Source organism: Engraulis encrasicolus, chromosome 19 (assembly GCF_034702125.1).
Source record: "Engraulis encrasicolus isolate BLACKSEA-1 chromosome 19, IST_EnEncr_1.0, whole genome shotgun sequence".
Classification (NCBI taxonomy): Eukaryota; Metazoa; Chordata; class Actinopteri; order Clupeiformes; family Engraulidae; genus Engraulis; species Engraulis encrasicolus.
In genome coordinates this window covers 24,324,616-24,344,615 of record NC_085875.1, presented here as the reverse complement: position 1 = coordinate 24,344,615, position 20,000 = coordinate 24,324,616, and the positions used below count along the sequence as shown (strand labels likewise).

Here is a 20,000-nt window from a genome sequence, read left to right as displayed (position 1 = left end):
GGATGCTAGCCGGAGTCGGGGCGGGTTTTGAAACCCTCTCTGTCGGATTTCATTGTCCGGTGGATGGTACATCAGGATTTTACCATTACTATGTTGATGTCAGGGATTTTCCCCATAGGCGAAAGGATCGGGGACTGAGCAGGTCCATCATGCGACTCTGCACACCACCGCTCCAAGACCAAAGGTAAGCAGCGTCCGACGCACATTTCCACTCAACATTTCGCTTTCTGGCCCTACTGTGGCTGATATGGTAGGGCACACGTTTACCACTCGGCCGACCCGGGTTCGATTGCCGATCTGGGTCCTTTGCCGGTCCTTCCCCATCTCTCTCTCCCAGCTCACTTCCTGTCTCTCCTCCACTATCCTGTCTCACAAAAACCAATAAAGGCTGAAAAGCCCCCCAAAAAATTATTTTAAAAAAACCATTTCGCTTTCTCACACTCATACTACCATGTTATTGCACACTTAGTGCTAGGGGCTAGAGGGGAGACTTTAACTTCCTAACAGTACACACACACACATGCACAGACACAGACACAGACACAGACACACACCTTGTCCCCAATACTATAGCCTAAATACTTAGGCTAACATAATCACACCATAGGCAAATAGCCAAATTAAGTAACAGGACAATTCAGCTATGATGTTACTCCTTCCAGTCCACCCTCCTATTCCTAACAGGACACACTGTGACTCGGCCCAGCATTGTCTCTGCAAGTCAGCCAGATGGCCAATCTCATCATCCCCAGCAAAAGAGGACAGCAGAGAGAGAGAGAGAGAGAGAGAGAGAGAGAGAGAGAGAGAGAGAGAGAGAGAGAGAGAGAGAGAGAGAGAAGAGAGAGAGGAGAGAGAGAGAGAGAGAGAGAGAGAGAGAGAGAGAGAGAGAGAGAGAGAGAGAGAGAATGTGTGTGTGTGTGAGGGAGAGAGAGACTGTATGTTGCTGAGTCACTGTCATCCACTTACATTTCACTTTAGCGCCCAGCATTGCCAGACCGACAGCATCGATTAAACACACACTCAAGGAATGACCTCTCCTTCACACCTCTACTGTCCCCCAACAACACACACACAAACACACACACGCGCGCGCACACGCACACGCACACGCACACGCACACACACACACACACACACACACACACACACACACACACACACACACACACACACACACACACACACACACACACACACACACACACACACACAAAGACACCACATTCAAAAAAATATCTTAGGGGCTTTTATGCCTTTACCTATTAAAAAAGTGTGAGATGGTGGCAGGAAGTGAGCGGGAGAGAGATAGAGGAGGATTGGGAGATGACCTCAGACCTCAGAAATGAACCTGGCGTAACAGTACCAGCAGCCATAAACTACTTCTTAACAGCAACATTCATAGTCAGCCATGTGTCATGGCATACTGTATATTGATGACCCTAATTAATTGTTCTGGCCTCCAATATCACAGGCTGCAATGGGTTTGTGAGGAGCTGATCATCGCTATACCTTGTGGATGTACTCTGTCGTCAATCAATCAATCAATCAATCAATCAAAATTACGTATATAGCACATTATCATACAAAATTGTCATTCAATGTGCATGTTTGGTATCCCGAAGCTCAGGGTCAGGAGCCAGGAGATGTTACTCCTTCTCTCATTCACTTCAGCCTTTGCATGGCAAGCTGTATTTTAAAATACAGGGTTCAAAAAAAGTGAGAGATATTTGGCTTTCAGGTGAAATATCAAGATGAACCTAAAAAAATATCCTTGAAGAGATCCCTAACTTACCCTCGCTCCCAAATTACAATTTGGATTAATAAGGTTACTCTATTCTTACTCTACTCTATCCTCACCCACTGTAAACCCTAACAGTAAATGGAACGCATTAATTGTATCAATCAGGACTTAAAACCCGATACTTGCCTATTTTTTAGCTGACCCAACAATAAACTTATACGTTTTCTGACCAAGACACAACGTTTTCGTTGTGGTGAAAATAATGTATGAGTAAACATTGCCGGTTTACTATAAAACTATGAGCATTCTGTCAAACGTGAGGTATGACGTCATCAACGTGGTTTACGTTCAGTCACGCACTGCCACGCACGGTCTACCAAGAACAAGATGGAGGATCCGCGAGACCGCGGGGATCAGTTTGGCAGCCAGTACTAACCCTCATTTTTGGAAAAGAAGAGTGGACGCTCAATTGTTTTTCGGTGTAAGGTAAGTAGTTTTAGTAGTAAGGTTGTAGTAGTAAAGCTTTTAGTCGTTTTGGACTTTGATAATAACATTTGCATGCACTGTGAGCTTAAGGCTATTTTATTAGCAAGCTAACTTCACTCGGTCTTTGGTTATGGACAAAGCTAATAACAGCTAGAACTTACATTTGAACTCGAAAATAAAATCGCTTGTCTGTCCTAAATGTAAAACAAAGAAATATTGGGTTGTCCAGTTCCTTCTCTGTATTTTTTTTTAATTCGGGATGCAATCACTGTGCTGTGTTTGGCGTGCTGCATCAGCACAGAAGAGAAGAACGTTACTGGTACAGAGTAAAATGTCGGTTTTTCCAATGTAATACCATGCACGTGTATGTTTATACCTTTTTAAGTCTAAAGCTAAGATCTACACCAAGCTTATTTTCTATTGCATTGACATTTCTCGAATTCGGTTTTTGCATAAAGAAGCTAAGCGCGTAGGGCAAGGTTAATGACCGCTAACCGAAGCCAAGTCTGACGCGGTGGTAGATGGACACTCCCAACTGAAATCGCTCCCGGACGTGCAGTCCCAGGTGTTTCTATCACTCCCGGACGTGTAGTCCCACCCGATTATATTTCACGTATTATCATACACTGCCACATACAAGCAATTTAGGGTTAGAAACAAAAAACTAACATCAAAAAGATAACTAGCTCCGTTATATGGCGGTGGGACCGATAGTCTGGCTNGTGGGAGCGAGCCGACAGGGGAGCGTCCTGCGTTGAGAGCGTCAATCAGGGAATCAGTCTGACGGTGTAGCAATGAAATGCTTTCGTGTACCAGTTGTCTATGAGAAGACAGCAAGAAAGAAATGCATAAGCAGGTTTCGTTGCGTTTTAAAAAATATATATATTTAGTGGCGTTCATGTCTTTGTCCGTGTACACGCATGTCTCGAAGCGTGATCAGTGCACTCCTTCGATTACCTGACGCCATGCATGCGTTTTTGCAAACTAAACTAGACACGTTATCGGCATGCGTGCAATCGGCTATTAGCGTGTGTGCATGCAATGGCAAAGGTAATGGCAGCTAAAATGCAAGCATGCAAATAAAATAAAGCGTGTACAGCATGGAAATCAACGGAGTGCGGATGTTTATTCGCTTGGTGTTTTCGGATCCAGATATAGAACAAACATTGCAACAAAAACAACGTGGAAAAGAGGGGAACCCCAGGGCACGAGTAGAGGGTGGGTAATTCAGGAAATATTCAACATGTGTTCGTCTCTAGTGCTGCTTCAGTTAGTCTCCAGTGCTGGATTTACAAGTTTTGTAGCTATATGGAGAATACAGCCGTAACTGAAACAATCGAAAGCGAGTCCGACAACGACTACCAGCTGAGCAACCACTTCGCTGTAGCTCAGTGGGTGGTAGACTTGTTGCCTGACTTTCCCCTCTGTGTGCTATTAATGACCACACCAGGGGTGGAACTGAACTCTGAACAAGAACCTTTCTTTACCTGACAAAATGTGTGGCATTCTTATCCCTGCCTGCCTCTCTCTCTCTCTCTCTCTCTCTCTCTCTCTCTCTCTCTCTCTCTCTCTCTCTCTCTCTCTCTCTGTCTGTCTGTCCATAGAGTATAGTGTCCCCTGCATCCTTCATTCGTCACCTTTTTTGTGTTTTTTTTTGTCCATAGATCCTGATTCGGACTCTGGCTTGTAGAGGCTCTAGCTGTTTACAGTCTGTTGTTCCCTGCTAACAGCGGCAGTAGCCCTCCAGCCCACTGAGAGTTCTTGCTGCAGCCCAGCATCAGGTAACTGAACTCTCACACACACACACACACACGTGCACGCAAGAGGTTGTAGATGCAGACAGTTCATGGGTGCACAGAGTGTGGCAAATGTTGGATCAAGGCTGTGCTTATTAACACTGACCAAGTAGTGATGTGTGGTGCATGCCAGGCATGCTGGTTAGTTAGACAGAAAAAGAGTAATTTCTTGCCCACCACGGATGGGTCCTTCAACCACCTCACCGTACATTTACAATTACTGCCTGTTTTGGTTTAGATCTGGCATTTGAGTATACAAATGATTTGTCTTTTTAGCATCACTTGGTTATTTTTACATATTTGTAGTGAGTGGGACACGTGTTGAGTCTCTGGATGCTATCTGCTTTTTTGTCCGTAGATCCTGATTTTGACTCTGGCTTGTAGAGGCTCTAGCTGTTTCCAGTCTGTGGTTCCCTGTCAACAGCGGCAGCAGCCCTCCAGCCCCTTCTCCCCTCATCTGCAGCCCAGCATCAGGTAACTGAACACACACGCGCACACACGCACACACACCAACCTAAGACTCATAATCTAGGTATACGGGCTGATTAAAGATGTGTTTTGAACATAACATGAACACTGTATTCCCCCATTGCTGGTAGACTTGTTGCCTGACTTTCCCCTCTGTGTGCTATTAATGACCACACCAGGGGTGGAACTGAACTCTGAACAAGAACCTTTCTTTACCTGACAAAATGTGTGGCATTCTTATCCCTGCCATACACTGTCTCTCTCTCTCTCTCTCTCTCTCTCTCTCTCTCTCTCTCTCTCTCTCTCTCTCTCTCTCTCTCTCTCTCTCTCTCTCTCTCCCCCCCTAGAGTATAGTGTCCCCTGCATCCTTCATTCGTCACCTTTTTTGTGTTTTATTTTTTTTTTGTCCATAGATCCTGATTCGGACTCTGGCTTGTAGAGGCTCTAGCTGTTTACAGTCTGTTGTTCCCTGCTAACAGCGGCAGTAGCCCTCCAGCCCACTGAGAGTTCTTGCTGAAGCCCCTCAGCTGCAGCCCAGCATCAGGTAACTGAACACACACACACACACACACACACACACACACACACACACACGTGCACGCAAGATGTTGTAGATGCAGACAGTTCATGGGTGCACAGAGTGTGGCAAATGTTGGATCAAGGCTGTGCTTATTAACACTGACCAAGTAGTGATGTGTGGTGCATGCCAGGCATGCTGGTTAGTTAGACAGAAAAAGAGTAATTTCTTGCCCACCACGGATGGGTCCTTCAACCACCTCACCGTACATTTACAATTACTGCCTGTTTTGGTTGAGATCTGGCATTTGAGTGTACAAATGATTGTCTTTTTAGCATCACTTGGTTATTTTTACATATTTGTAGTGAGTGGGACACGTGTTGAGTCTCTGGATGCTATCTGCTTTTTTGTCCGTAGATCCTGATTTTGACTCTGGCTTGTAGAGGCTCTAGCTGTTTCCAGTCTGTGGTTCCCTGTCAACAGCGGCAGCAGCCCTCCAGCCCCTTCTCCCCTCATCATGAAATCCGTGTCAGTTTCACAGATTTTGCCAAAAAGATTTTGGAATTGTTTTCCGTGATTGACTCACGGAAGTGCTTTCTATATTCCCACAGCACTGTGTTAAGTCTATCATTAGAAAATAGATACCAAATTATAATAATAAAAGAATGCTAGAGCAATTTAAGTTGTGCCCTGACCAAAACAATCCCTTACCTTAACTTGTCAGTAAAGACATGTTTTTGAGAAAGCCCATCAACCAACTCTGGAAAAGGTATATAAAATTCATGTAATCAACGAAAGAATACTAGCTATGCCCAGACCAAAACAATCCCTAACCCTAACCTGTCAGTAAGAAAAGTTTTTTTGAGAAAAAAAATATTGGAAATTAGAAATCCTGAGAAAACACAAGACTGTGGAAACATAGAGCTGTGGGAATATAGAGAAAGCACTTCCGTGTGTCCATCACGGAAAACAATTCCGTGTCTAGGGGCACGGAATTTTGGCAAAATCCATTCCACGGAATTCTGAGATCATGTTGGTCTCTTGGTAAACATATCCAGATTGTCAAATGACTATCTTCCTAGTGTAGCCAACAGGTAATTATGTTGATTGTGTTTTGCAGGAGGAGGAGGAGCCTGATTACCATGATGTCCCTCTTGCTCTTGGCATAACTGGCGCAGACCCCTTCAGCTGCAAGAAGTTTACAGTCGTCATTGAAGGCAATGCTGTTTTTAACGAGGTCCCCACAATTCCAGATGCATTCATGTTGTTGTTTGGGCTGACTTATGTGTTCAATTTGGAATACCCTAAGAGCCTCTTGAACACATTCACAATGATCCAGAAAATGTTTGTTTGTCTGGATGATGGCAAACCACTCAAACCCTGCCTAATGACTTTGAAAGAAGATTTGCTACTGCAGTAGTGCGTGTTTGTAACATTTGCGCGCGCGCACACACACACACACACGCTCATGTCACACAGCACCCTCTAGATTTGCTACTGCAGTAGTGCGCTTTAGTAGCATTTGCACACACTCTCTCTCACACACACACACACACACACACACACACGTATGCTCATGTCACACGACGCCCTTTAGAGTGGCTACTGCAGTAGTGCACGTTAGTAGCATTTGCACACTCTCTCTCACACACAAACACACACACACACGGGCGCGCATATGCTCATGTCACACGGAACCCTCTACACAGCGGCTGAAATATAGCTGAAGCGGCGGAATAGGGACCTGTTACCTGCCAGTTGTACTGTACAGTATTCGAATGCCATACTTACCAGAATGCTTCAACTTTTTTTCTCTCTCTATAGTACAATACACATATACACCTGCACGCACACACACGTGCCCAAATTCAGCTTATTACTCTTGGGACAATGCACGCGCGCGCGCACACGCACACACACACACACACACACACACACACACACTCTTCAGCTTATTCCCCGCATTTAGGACCTCAGGGCCATTACTTAAACAGACAAACACTCACACATAAGTTAGGCTTATTCCCCGCATACATGACCACACGCGGGCTCACCCACACGCAAACAAACATGCGCAGTTGGATGTATGTCTTTTTCTAGCTGTGTTGATTTGGAGGCGAATAACTATAGTAAATGCGTGCATGCACACACCACACACACACACACACACACACGCACACACACACACACACACACGTGCACACACTTGCATACATATGCAAGGGGATTTCTTGAGCCAGTACTGTAGACACCAACACAGATGGACGACTCGCACTGCCTGATATTGCCAAGGTATACATAGGACAGAAAAAGGACAGCCAAATGGTTTACAGAACATCAAGGGTAGCATTGGGATGCATCTCTGGACAATAAGATGCATGAAACATGATTGCTGGTAAGGCTTAAAGAAAGATGGGACACTCAGATGACAAGCAGACACCTAGACACTCACACACACCTAAGTCCATCTTATTCCCCGCATTCATGACCACACACTCAAGCACACAAGTGCGTGCACACACACACACACACACACTTCTCCATAGTGTCAAGGTGGTCGTTGGATTTATGTCTATTTTCTATAGTTATTTGCCTCTTAACCAAACTGCTATTAATAAACACTAGCACAAAAACATGCCCACGCACGCAAGGGGTTTGCTAGTCCCAGTACCTCTTGATGTAGACACAAACAAAACATGCAACGCATACACACGCACACAAAAGAGCTTCTGTCTGTATTTGATTGTTCACTCACATAGTTAAAATGTGAAATGTTATTAAAAAAAGAAATGTCTTTGTCTGGTTGACATAGTTACAGCAGTGTTAGCCTAATGGCATACCAGAATGCTTTTTTGTTTTTGTTATTTTGTCTTTCGTTAGCAAAGAGTCTCTTTAACACATTCACAATGATTGTTCACATAGTTAAAATGTGAAATGCGATCTAAAAATCCAGAAAATGTTTACAGCAGTGTTAACTGTGCGGTAGCCTAATGGCATACCAGAATGCTTTTTTGCATTATTTATGCATTCACAATGATCGTTTGTCTGGAGAATGACAAACCACTCAAACCGTGCCTATAATGACTTCTTTTTTTTTGTGTGTGTGGAAGATTTGATACTGGAGTAGTGTGCATTTGTAGCATTCTCTCTCTCTCTCTCTCTCTCTCTCTCTCTCTCTCTCTCTCTCTCTCTCTCTCTCTCTCTCTCTCTCTCTCTCTCTGTCTCTGTGTCTCTGTGTCTCTGTGTCTCTGTGTGTCTCTCTCTCTCTGTCTCTGTCTCTCTCTCTCTCTGTGTCTCTCTCTCTCTCTCTCTCTCTCTCTCTCTCTCTCTCTCTCTCTCTCTCTCTCTCTCTCTCTCTCTCTCTCTCTCTCTCTCTCACACACACACTTGTAATGTTCTGTGTACTTTCCAGAAAAAATAAATGTTATTCATTGTAAATGATTTTATGCATTATTGTTGTCTGTAAATGGTATAGCATAGCGTGTTTATGTACTCACACTTTTAAAGTTCACTTTAAGTAAAAATTACAGTTCATGTACTCAAAACTTATTAGGTAATCAGTTACCTCAAAACATTTGAGTTGAGTACATAGTTCGTTTACTCACATTTTTAAAGCTAACTTTACTTAAAGAATGCAGTTCATGTACTCACAGTTTTAAAGCTAACTTTACTTAAAGGATTCAGTTATTGTACTCACAGTTTTAGAGCTAACTTTACTTAAAGAATACAGTTCATGTACTCAGACTTTTAAGGTTAACATTACTTAAAGAATACAGTTCATGTACTCAGACTTTTAAGGTTAGCATTACTTAAAGAATACAGTTCATGCACTCACAATTTTAAAGTAAAGTTTAATTAAAAGATACAGTTGATGTACTCAAAACTTATTAGGTAATCAGTTACCTCAAAACTTTTGAGTTCTACTAACTTATCAGGTTTTACAGTGCCCTAAAGCTCATTCTCAAGCATCGGATCGCAATAGCTGGGTCGATGACGTCTTGATAGTAACACACTCAGGGTGGTACAATTCACAGCTAAAGCATACTCATTGCATTACATTAACTGGTAACACTTTATAATAAGTACCCCTTTTTGAGCATTAGTTAACCCTTAGTTAAGCCTTATTTTAACATTAGTTAACCCTTAGTGAAGCACAAGTTAGTCATTATGTAAGTGTTATTTCTTATTTCTTAATCATTAACTACTACCGTTAGTAAATGGTTTGTGTGTACTGATGTAACTGTTCGCTAAGCAAAGTTAAGCCTTAGTTAAGCCTTATTTTTAACATTAGTTAACCCTTACTGAATCACGAGTTAGTCATTATGTAAGTATTATTTCTCATTTCTTAATCATTAACTTCTACCGTTAGTAAATGGTTTGTGTGTGCTGATGTAACTGTTCGCTAAGCAAAGTTAAGCCTTAGTTAAGCCTTATTTTAACATTAGTCAACCCTTAGTGAATCACGAGTTAGTCATTATGCATTTCTTGGTAATGATTCGTTTATGGTGATTGAACTTTCTGATAAGCATTAGTAAACCATCATTAAAATGTCAGATAACCCACCTTTATTTATGAAAAAAACATTATCTCTTTGTTGCCTCCTACCACCTAACCATTACCAAGTACTATTAGGCATGTATGGCAACTGTTTGTAAACTCTTGCTTTAGCATTAGTGAAATCTTAATTAACCCTTTTGTAATGGTTAGTGTGTGATGACTGGTAACATGGCAAACAGTAAGTTGAGGCTCATGTGACTGCCCCTCATGGATGTTTCTGGACATTAACAAATGACTTGATAAGCAAGGATTTATAACCCATTACTTAAGTATATCTGGGGAACTGATCTAAAGTGAAAACCTTCCCATGATTTACAACACATTAACAAATGACTTGTTAAGCATTGCTTATGCATTATCAAGGATTTACAACCCATTACTTAAGTATATCTGGGGAACTGATCTAAAGTGAAAGCCTGTTATGGCTTCACAACACATTAACAAATGATTTGATAAGCATTGCTTATGCATTATCAAGGATTTACAACCCATTACTTAAGTATATCTGGGGAACTGATCTAAAGTGAAAGCCTGTTATGGCTTCACAACACATTAACAAATGATTTGATAAGCATTGTTTATGCGTTATCAAGGATTTATAACCCATTACTTAAGTATATCTGGGGAACTGATCTAAAGTGAGAACCTGATAAGGCTTTACAACGCATTAACAAATGACTTGATAAGCATTGCTTATGCATTATCAAGGATTTAAACCCCATTACTTAAGTATATCTGGGGAACTGATCTAAAGTGAAAACCTGTTAAGGCTTTACAAAGCATTAACAAATGACTTGATAAGCATTGCTTATGCATGATCAAGGACTTACAACTCATTACTAACGCATATCTGGGGAACTTTTAAAGTGAAAATCTTTCCATGCTTTCCAAAACATCAACAAATGTGCCCGCTAAAAGTGCCCGCACCAACTTTGATGTCGTATAACTCCTGAATGACTAAAGCTAGGACTACGAAACTTTGTGACTTTTCCTAACATGAAGTTGGCTATAGTGTGATACCAAAAGATTAGGTTTATCATTTTTGTTGTTGCCATGGCAACGATTTTCTGACAGGTACGCCAGACCAAAAATCACTGATCATCATCACTTTTCAAATTTTTTAACATTTTCATTAGCATCAGACACCCTTGTGAACATTTGAAGTGGTCTGAAGCATATAATAACCAAAATTAACCCAAGTTAGATGGAAAGCAAGATAGATGGAAAATATTTTAAGGTGACATTTTGGGTAATAAAATCAGGAAATGACGTCATAATGATGTCATAATATCCAATAATGACACCAAACTGATGTCATTCATAGATCTTTGGCTGAAGATCATCCCCTCCAAGTTTGGTGATCATACGCCATTCGGTTCCTAAGTTATGAGGGGGGGGTCAAATGAGCCCCCCCCCCCCGGTCCCAGGAATGCCAAAAAAGCCCGGTCTGGATAGGGTTAAGCTTACACTAAGCGCAAAACATTCCCCTCCATTTGAGCCATTGCAAGCACAGAGCAAAATAGCAGAAATCGCTAGTTAGCATGCTAGTTAACAAAATTTGCTAAGCAATATTGTTCTCTACAACTAATAGAGTACTCAAACACCCACTTGAGACATACAACTGCTTAGGTGGACAAGTAATGTTAACCCTCAGAATTCACTCTGACACAATTTGTAAACAACAGCACCATAACTGAAAGTCCAACCCAAGTTTTTTTAGTTTTTTTTTTTAAACTGGACATCTCAACCATAATTTTGTTGTGTGTGGGTATCTGCTGTACAACTAACAGTGACATTGTTTTTTTTTTTAAAAAAACGTTTTTAATATAGGCCTATATATATATATATTATTTTATTTTACCTTGACCAGAATACTGTTGAAATGACACAACGTTGAAATCGCGGTAAAATACAGCTCAGTCATACCAGAGAGAGTTTAGATTGGTCATACTCATTACTCTCCGTCAAAACAACCGAAAATGGCCCGCAGGAAACACAATTAACTTTGTAACTCTTTTTCACTAGTTTTAGAATTCTCTGATCTCTTAATTACAGGGGTAATACCAAAGATTCTCTATTCTAATTAGCATCGTCTCCTCAAATATTCCAGGAAGTGGTTAATCGACCGGATGTTGTTTTGTGATCAGTGATGCGTTTCCAGGGGACGTTCTTTGAGGGGACACATTAAACTTTGAGGAAGTAGTGTCTTGTTCAGTGTTCAGTGTTCAGTGTTCACGGTTTATATTGCTGAAGGACAATTACAAGTCTAAACGGAGAAGAGTCGTCATTTCAAGGTATTTTCGCGGACGTATTGGCATGTGGATGTTGGCAGTGTCGGAAGTATTTATCAAAGTAGACACGAGAAGTTGGAGCGAATGCGAGAAGAGCATGCGATGAGCTGCCTGCCTGCTGCTGCCTACTGCCTACTCCTGCTGCTGCCGCTGCTGCTGTTGCATCCAAGTAAGTTTGGCTGCTAAAATGTTTTGATATTCACTGAACAGACATGCAATTGCCTGCATAGTCCTTTTTTATTTGAAAGATGAATCCCTGTCGCTTGCAAGATACACAATCTCATGCCCATCTTGCATAGCTAATTCATTGCATTGGGGAGAGGTGGACGCCGGATGTAAACAAACTGAGAAGGGGTGTCACGTTGAGTAGCTTTGCAGATGTAGGCAAAGAGATTGGCACATTACTAACGGTGTTGGACTACCATAAATGTAAGTTAGTTTCTTTTCTGAGGTCTTTGTAGTGAGTCATGTTGTTTTTTGTATGTTTAGATGAGGTAAGCTTAAGCCTACTGACTTCTGAAATGACTGCATGAATGATTTGTCCCAAGCTTTCTTACAGTAGGCTTCTGACCTCAGAAATAATAATTCATGGCGTTGTGAACCTGCTGATGTATTTATTTGCACTCATGTAGTAATTTACTGTCATGAAAGCTAAATTGTGACTTGACTTTTTCCTCTCTCAGTTGTTGGCTCATGACAGATTTATTTGATAAGTGGAAGTGCCCGCTGATGCAGACCCAGTGTAAGTATACATGCTGGCATTGTTTTTGTGACATTTAATCTCATCTAAATCATCATGTTTTTGAACAGTGTTGGGTAGCCAGCCACCCATGCATGTTGACACAGCCAGCAGCGGGCACCCATGGCACATGGGGATGGACCCAGGAGTGGAGGATGACCCAATAGGGTGAGTTAGTGAGCTAATGTCATACACATGTAATTGTTTTAGGTGTATGGGAAATAATTAAATGTTTGTTTACATTGTACAGATGAATGTTCAGCCCACTCACCAGTGACACAGTATTGACGGGATCTCCTGGAAATGCCCCCTGACGCAGACCCAGTGTAAGTATGCATGCTGGCACTGTTTCGTTTATTTAGGCTATGTAGGGCTTGACACAGTATTTGCTTTTAGTGATATGTAATAAATATTTTGTCTGATATTAAATCTCATCTAAATCTCATCATGTTTTTGAACAGTGTTGGGTAGCCACCCATGCACGTTGACACAGCCAGCACCGAGCACCCAGGGGGATGGAACCAGGAATGGAGGATGGTCCAATAGGGTGAGTTGCTGAGCCAATGTCAGAAACATGTAGACTATACCCTACCCTCATATGTAAACCTTCGCTAGTCTGTTTCTCCCTTAATATTGGTGTCAGATTCGCACAAATGCAGTTCTGGGGTGCTACCTTGCTACTAATCAGGCACAGCAAGTATGATTTGAAATCCGTGTCGGTCAGTGTTAATTTTGAGAGGAATTTTTAATTTAGTTTTAGTCTCTTGACGAAAATGCAATTTTAGTTTTAGTCACAATTTAGTCATCTAAATCATTTTTGTCTTAGTCTAGTTTTAGCTGACTAAAATTCATACAATTTTAGTCGACGAAATCTAAAATAATTTTAGTCAACCAAAATATTACATTCATTTCCTCTTGTCTACACTTCTCTATAAAATTGTCAAACTAAAATACAATTTGGGGAAATCAATGATTAAAATGACATATTGTAATCATGAAATATTGTCAAAAACTGCCAGAGTGTCTTATAAGCCAGTGCGTCCAATGTGTAAAAAAAATCATGGCCACGACACTCATAAAGCTCTGTCGATATTTTACGACTTCGGGGGAAAAATGGGACTGCACGTTATGAAAAAATACTTGTGGGTATACCAGTAATCAAGAGCGTCGCGGGGTAGCCTACAGGCACCTGTTGGAAGACGTCTCTCTCTCTCTCTCTCTCTCTCTCTCTCTCTCTCTCTCTCTCTCTCTCTCTCCCTCGTGCGCGTATTGCAAGCTGTTGCATATTATTTGCTTGATGCGAAGTTGTGATGGCATACGCGCTCTCGTTGACATGGTTGTGTCCATGTTGCATGCATTCGCAAGATGTTATTGGAAAAACGGGTAACACTTTATTTTAGGGACACATCTATTAGCACTAATACATAAAATATTAATGCATGTGTAAGTAACTTGTAAGGCATGTACTAAGCAAAATAAGACAGTTGTTAAGCATGTATTCACAAATGTCTTGTTCATGCACAATAAGGGATTTATTACCAATATAACCTCAGTAAGGACCTAGTAGACCTAGATTTCTATTTATGTGTAAGCAGTAAGGGCCAGAATACAATGTGTATAAGCTCCTGGTACACTGTGTGAACAAACCCTGAACAGTGTGAAAACAGATGTGGAATAAGGGTCCCTATTCTAAAGTGATGCATTGCTCAGCCCAGATGGCTTAGGGCCCCCGCACTACCTAGGGCCCCCACTCTACGTCCCCCCCCACGGGAAATTAAGTGCAAGAACATTTCAGATTCCACATCAGTCTCAGTAGGTATGAAGATCTCACTTTTTCTACTCATTATGTTAATGAGTAATTGGAAGCATTATATAGCAAGGATTGGACGTAAAGTTATCAATGACGGTGGGTGGTGAGATGTCATTTTTTCATACACCAATTAGTTTTAATTGTAAAAACCCTACAATAAATGCAGAATATAACAATGAGTAATAGTTTGGAAGCAAAACTAAGCTATTCCTCTCTGATAAATAAGTTAATGTTTGAGAAACTTAGCTACAAGAAGTGCAGTGCATGATGGGTACGCCCTTAGTCAGAAATGCAATGCATGGCCAATGCAGCAATGATAATATTTCTGTTGTTACGTACATGGCAAATTGTTTAGATAGCAACTAAATTTCACAAGTGAGGGGAGGAGCTAAGGACGTAGGCTCAGAGCTGGGTAGGTTGTCTGTTGGCCTAGATTGCGTACCCATCATGCACTGCACTTCTTGAAGCTAATGTTCTCAAACATTCACTTAATTATCACAAAAGAGTAGTTTAGTTTTGCTTCAAAACTATTATTCTAATCTCCTGCATTTATTTTGGGTTTTTTTTACAATTAAAACTCAGTGGTACATGAAAAAAAATTACATCTCACCAACCCACCGCCATTGACAAGTGTACGTTCAAGCCTTGCTATATATAGGCTCTTGTTACCTCCCTCTCATTGATATGAACAAGAGAAAAGTAGATGACTTAGCTGAATAAGTGTTCATTATTTGATATACCCTTACACTTTGTAGACCGGGGGGTCTAGGTAGTGCAGGCCTGGGTGGTGTGGGGGCCCTAGGACTTTAGTAGTGCAGAGGCCCTGACACATCTGGGCTGACCAAAGCTTCATTTTAGAATAGGGACCCTTATTCCACATCTGTTTTCACACTGTTCAGGGTTTGTTCACATAGTGTGTTGGGAGCTTATACACATTGTATTCTGCCACTTACTACTTACTAATAAATAGAAATATAGGCTTACTGGTCCTTACTAAGGTTATATTAGTAATACATCCCTAATTGGGCATGAACAAGACATTTGTGAATACATGCTTAACAACTGTCTTATTTTGCTTAGTACATGCCTTACAAGTTACTTACACAGGCATTAATATTTTATGTATTAGTGCTAATAGATGTGTCCCTAAAATAAAGTGTTACCGAAAAACGCATATGAAAGCGTGGAAAGGCCGTTTACTTCCTATTTCAGTGTCCTTGACTGAAACAAGTCGCAAAACTCCACACTTCCGAATCCTTTGCGATCAGCACTAAAGTGATTCTCATCAGAAGGCTTGTACCAACGCATAGACCCTTAAATTACAAACATTAGCGAACATTGAAAAAAGATCAGACAACAACCGTCGGGTAGCAGGTTCATGAAAGCGACTGGGAGTGGAGAAAAAAAAGGCATCGTTAGAGAAAGATGTTTGCTACTTTAGGACAGACAGCACCACCACTTTTTCATGACTGCATAAACTTCTTTGTCATGGATAAATGGGCAACAATATTTTTGTCCAGCCAGGATTGCCCTGAAAAGTAGGCTACTGCTGTTAAAAAAAGGTCACGGGCGTGCAGCACCGACGCTGCCTGTCACTGTGCCTGCGTGTTTGTGTGTGTGAGGGAGGGGAGGGAGACGCGGAGCAGATGGGTCGCGACTTGCGAAAGATCAGGAAATTCTTTTTCAATGTTTCAGTGACATATTAACAAAAATGCTTCCTATTGGTTTTCGTCTCCGATGGTATTGTAGTCACATTTTTATTTTTTTGACGAAAATATAAATCAATATTGTTATATTTTTCGTACAAACACATGCTGTTTTTTTCGTTATCGTTTTATTGTCGTCAGGGGAAAAACAATCGTTAACGATAATTATGGCGAAAATATTTCGTCACGAAATTAACACTGGTGTCGGTCGGGTCCCAAAGTGCCTGATTTCACGTGAAATGACCCTATGGCATGTTTATACCAGTGTTTCCCATACATTGAGGAAACTATGGCGGCCCGCCATAGTTTAAATTTGGCCGCCATAGTTACCGAAAATGTAAAAAAAAAAAATTGTTACTTTTTTTTTTTTTTTTTTTAAACGATATCCGTTTTTGTTAAAAACGATTTGAATTACGATTTTGAATTTCCTTCGCATTTTCCTCCTGGAGTAAATACATCCTATAGACTCTGGTTAGATAAGTAGTCCCACGGTAACACAGAATGAGGGGAAAGCATTAGGAAGTGACCGTAAGGGTATTACAGTTGATTCATGTGTGCACACGTGTAACATCGGGTGAGTAACAGAACATGTGCGCAACGATGCGTTATGACACGCCGATATGCGAGGATCTTCGTCCAAATCGCTAGTCGCATGCATCATAGCTAACTGCGTTTACATCGCGTGCCGCGTGTAAGGGAAATGTTACCGGTAGTTGTTGACATGTATGGAATTCACTTCAATTTGTGCTGTTTCTTGCTTCAGTTGTGGACAAAACAATTGGCCAAACTCACAATAGAAAGCCTTTGCTGTGCTACTGTCCCAGAGAGCTGAAAAAAAAAACCTTCATAGAAGAAGTCACACTTAACAGGGGTGTTAACCAATCCAATGAGTTCTCTCATTGCTCTCTCTCTCTCTCTCTCTCTCTCTCTCTCTCTCTCTCTCTCTCTCTCTCTCTCTCTCTCTCTCTCTCTCTCATAGTAGCCTACTATTTACCCATAACAAATGGTGAATTTCTGAGCACTTTTTAATTTGTAGCCTATACCACTGAAGGCATTTTGCTTCATCATATTTTAGAAATAGGGCCTATGTGCCTTTTATACCAAATGTTTATCATTTTGAAATTGTTTCAGTCGTTTATGACTTGTGTATGACTGAAATTATCTCTGCATACTATCAGTGCTGCATTGCTTTGTAAATATAGGCTATTCAACACACTTTAAAAACACACTGAAAAGATACGGCCATAGTAGCCTACTGAAAACATTTTGTTCATAATAATGGTGATTAACAAATGGTGGTCTTAAATTTTCATACTGACATCCTTGAATTTGACTTGGTAGATCACGGCAGACCATCAACTTCAAAAGTAGATCTTGGTTAAAAAAAAGGTTGGGCACCCCTGCTATAGAGAGAACCACAAGTGCTTGAAAGACAGGGATCAAAAGCCTAGTCAAGTTGTTGTAGTTTACTTGGGTTTGGGAGCAATATAAAAAACCTTCAGAGAAGGGACAGTTGGGATGAGTTTACTAACACAGGCTTTATTTTACAGTTGTAATGAGTTTGGTGACAGACCTTCATTGACACAGCAGATGAGACATCGTGCTGCATATAGAAATTAATGTGTAATGAATGTGAATATAGACATAAATGTGTAATATGTTGTTCAGCCCTTTTAATGGGAGGAATTTGGAAAAAACTGGCCCTGTGACCAGCACCCCTCATGTAGAATGTGTACGCCTACAGATATGTGTGGGGGAACAGGCATAGCCTACCCTCTAAGACCCTTTTTGTCTATGCGTTAACAATTTCACAGTGCTCTTAAATTCTTATCTCTGCTCCTATTTTGTTTTATTATTGTTTCCCAGACCCCTGCATGAGGGACGAATGAAACTGTGTTGTAAACAGAAATTATTCACTGTACTGCATTTTTTGACAATGACAATGTACTACTATTATACAAGTCATGGGTAAAATCTTATGTAGCCTTATTTCTCAAAATATAAATGGCTGAAATATAGGCCCAGGCCTACAGTTTCTCCATGCGCCAATGTCATACTGTAGTCATTGTTTTGCCGTTTTGCATTTACGCTGCAAGAATACACCCCCCCCCCCCAAAAAAAAAGGCCCGTGTGAGAAGATCCCCCCCCCCCCGACAAAATAAACCCCAGCTGCCCCCATAGTTTCCAAAATTTCTGTGGGAAACACTGTTATACAGTAGGTTTAAATAAGACGAGATGTACTCCAATGTCATGCGCCTTTCTGTTCCAAACCCTGTATATGGAAAAAGTCGATAACGGTCTGAGTTCCTGCTTCTTAGTGCATATTGCTTTCTACATGACTTGTGTCCAATAATATTGCCCATAATTGAAAACGGTGCTTTTTTTGTTTGTTTCCTCACAGGTAGCATCATGAAGGCAGTTTACCCCTGAAACTTTTTACAAAGGACCATCATCGTCAGAGAAGTTCCTTTAACCCTTTATCTCCCATAGCGGCCGTGAACGCCCGGCCACCTCTCTCCCATAACGCCCGCCGACACCCGGAGTATTTTCATAGCTGAACAGAAGTCATCATGCAGTTTCTACAGCTTTCACTTTAGATCACTATTACAGACTCTCAATATATTTTTATTATAAAAACTATTTTGGGAAATCCTGAACTACAGTGCAAAGTGGCTGAGCTCAAAAGTACGGGCTCGCTGCTGCTGCCCAGTAGAAAATATCTTTTAAATGCAGTACAGTTCCTAATTGTGCGTTCATGTGGTAATTACGTAAATACCAAACACTGACATCCGAAGCACACATGAACGCCACCGGCCCTTGTAGAAATTTTTGATTAATGAATGCACTACATCTCTTCTCTTGCCTTCCTCTCTTCTCCACAAGCTCTCCCCTCATCTAATCTCTTCATTTTGCTAGTCCTCATCTCTCTCATCTTCTTTGTGCTACTGTTTAAGCTGATAACTGTTACTTTTAAAAATTAAATAGTTAAAGATATTGAAGTTGTCTGTCTTGTGTTACCGTTACCATGAAGCACATCATCTCGCATCTCAAATGTATTGTGTAAGTGGTTTGTAAATATTTTTGATGAGAATAGTAAGATCTCTCAGATGTTGCCTCCCATGCATAAGCAATGCTCAACAAGTCATTTGTTGATGTTTTGGAAAGCATGGAAAGATTTTCACTTTAAAAGTTCCCCAGATATGCGTTAGTAATGAGTTGTAAGTCCTTGATAATGCATAAGCAATGCTTATCAAGTCATTTGTTAATGCGTTGTAAAGCCTTATCAGGTTCTCACTTTAGATCAGTTCCCCAGATATACTTAAGTAATGGGTTATAAATCCTTGATAATGCATAAGCAATGCTTATCAAGTCATTTGTTAATGTGTTGTGAAGCCTTAACAGGTTTTCACGTTAGATCAGTTCCCCAGATATACTTAAGTAATGGGTTATAAATCCTTGATAATGCACAAGCAATGCTTATCAAGTCATTTGTTAATGTGTTGTGAAGCCTTAACAGGTTTTCACTTTAGATCAGTTCCCCAGATATACTTAAGTAATGGGTTATAAATCCTTGATAATACATAAGCAATGCTTATCAAGTCATTTGTTGATGTTTTGGAAAGCATGGAAAGGTTTTCACTTTAAACGTTTCCCAGATATGAGTGAGTAATGAGTTGAAAATTCTTGATAATGCATAAGCAATGCTTATCAAGTCATTTGTTAGTGTGTTGTAAAGCCTTAACAGGTTTTCACTTTAGATCAGTTCCCCAGATATACTTAAGTAATGGGTTATAAATCCTTGATAATGCATAAGCAATGCTTATCAAATCATTTGTTAATGTGTTGTGAAGCCATAACAGGCTTCCACTTTAGATCAGTTCCCCAGATA

General features: G+C 40.8%; 1 protein-coding gene and 2 long non-coding RNA genes across 7 annotated transcripts in view; 2 read left to right on the top strand and 1 right to left on the bottom strand.

The window, feature by feature from the left end:
• Nucleotides 1-20,000, bottom strand: part of foxn3 (forkhead box N3) — a 198,390-nt gene that overhangs the window by 66,581 nt on the left and 111,809 nt on the right. The window lies entirely within an intron of this gene.
• LOC134470071 (uncharacterized) lies at nt 3,931-5,512 on the top strand. Of its 2 annotated transcripts, XR_010039142.1 has the most exons (4): nt 3,931-4,008; nt 4,382-4,497; nt 4,905-5,035; nt 5,426-5,512. It is a non-coding gene; the product is annotated as an uncharacterized LOC134470071 (long non-coding RNA). The 2 variants fall into 2 exon arrangements; XR_010039141.1 differs by lacking the exon at nt 3,931-4,008 and having other exon boundaries at nt 4,250-4,497.
• LOC134435087 (uncharacterized) lies at nt 12,890-19,014 on the top strand. Its single transcript, XR_010031976.1, has 3 exons — nt 12,890-12,921; nt 13,057-13,142; nt 18,513-19,014. It is a non-coding gene; the product is annotated as an uncharacterized LOC134435087 (long non-coding RNA).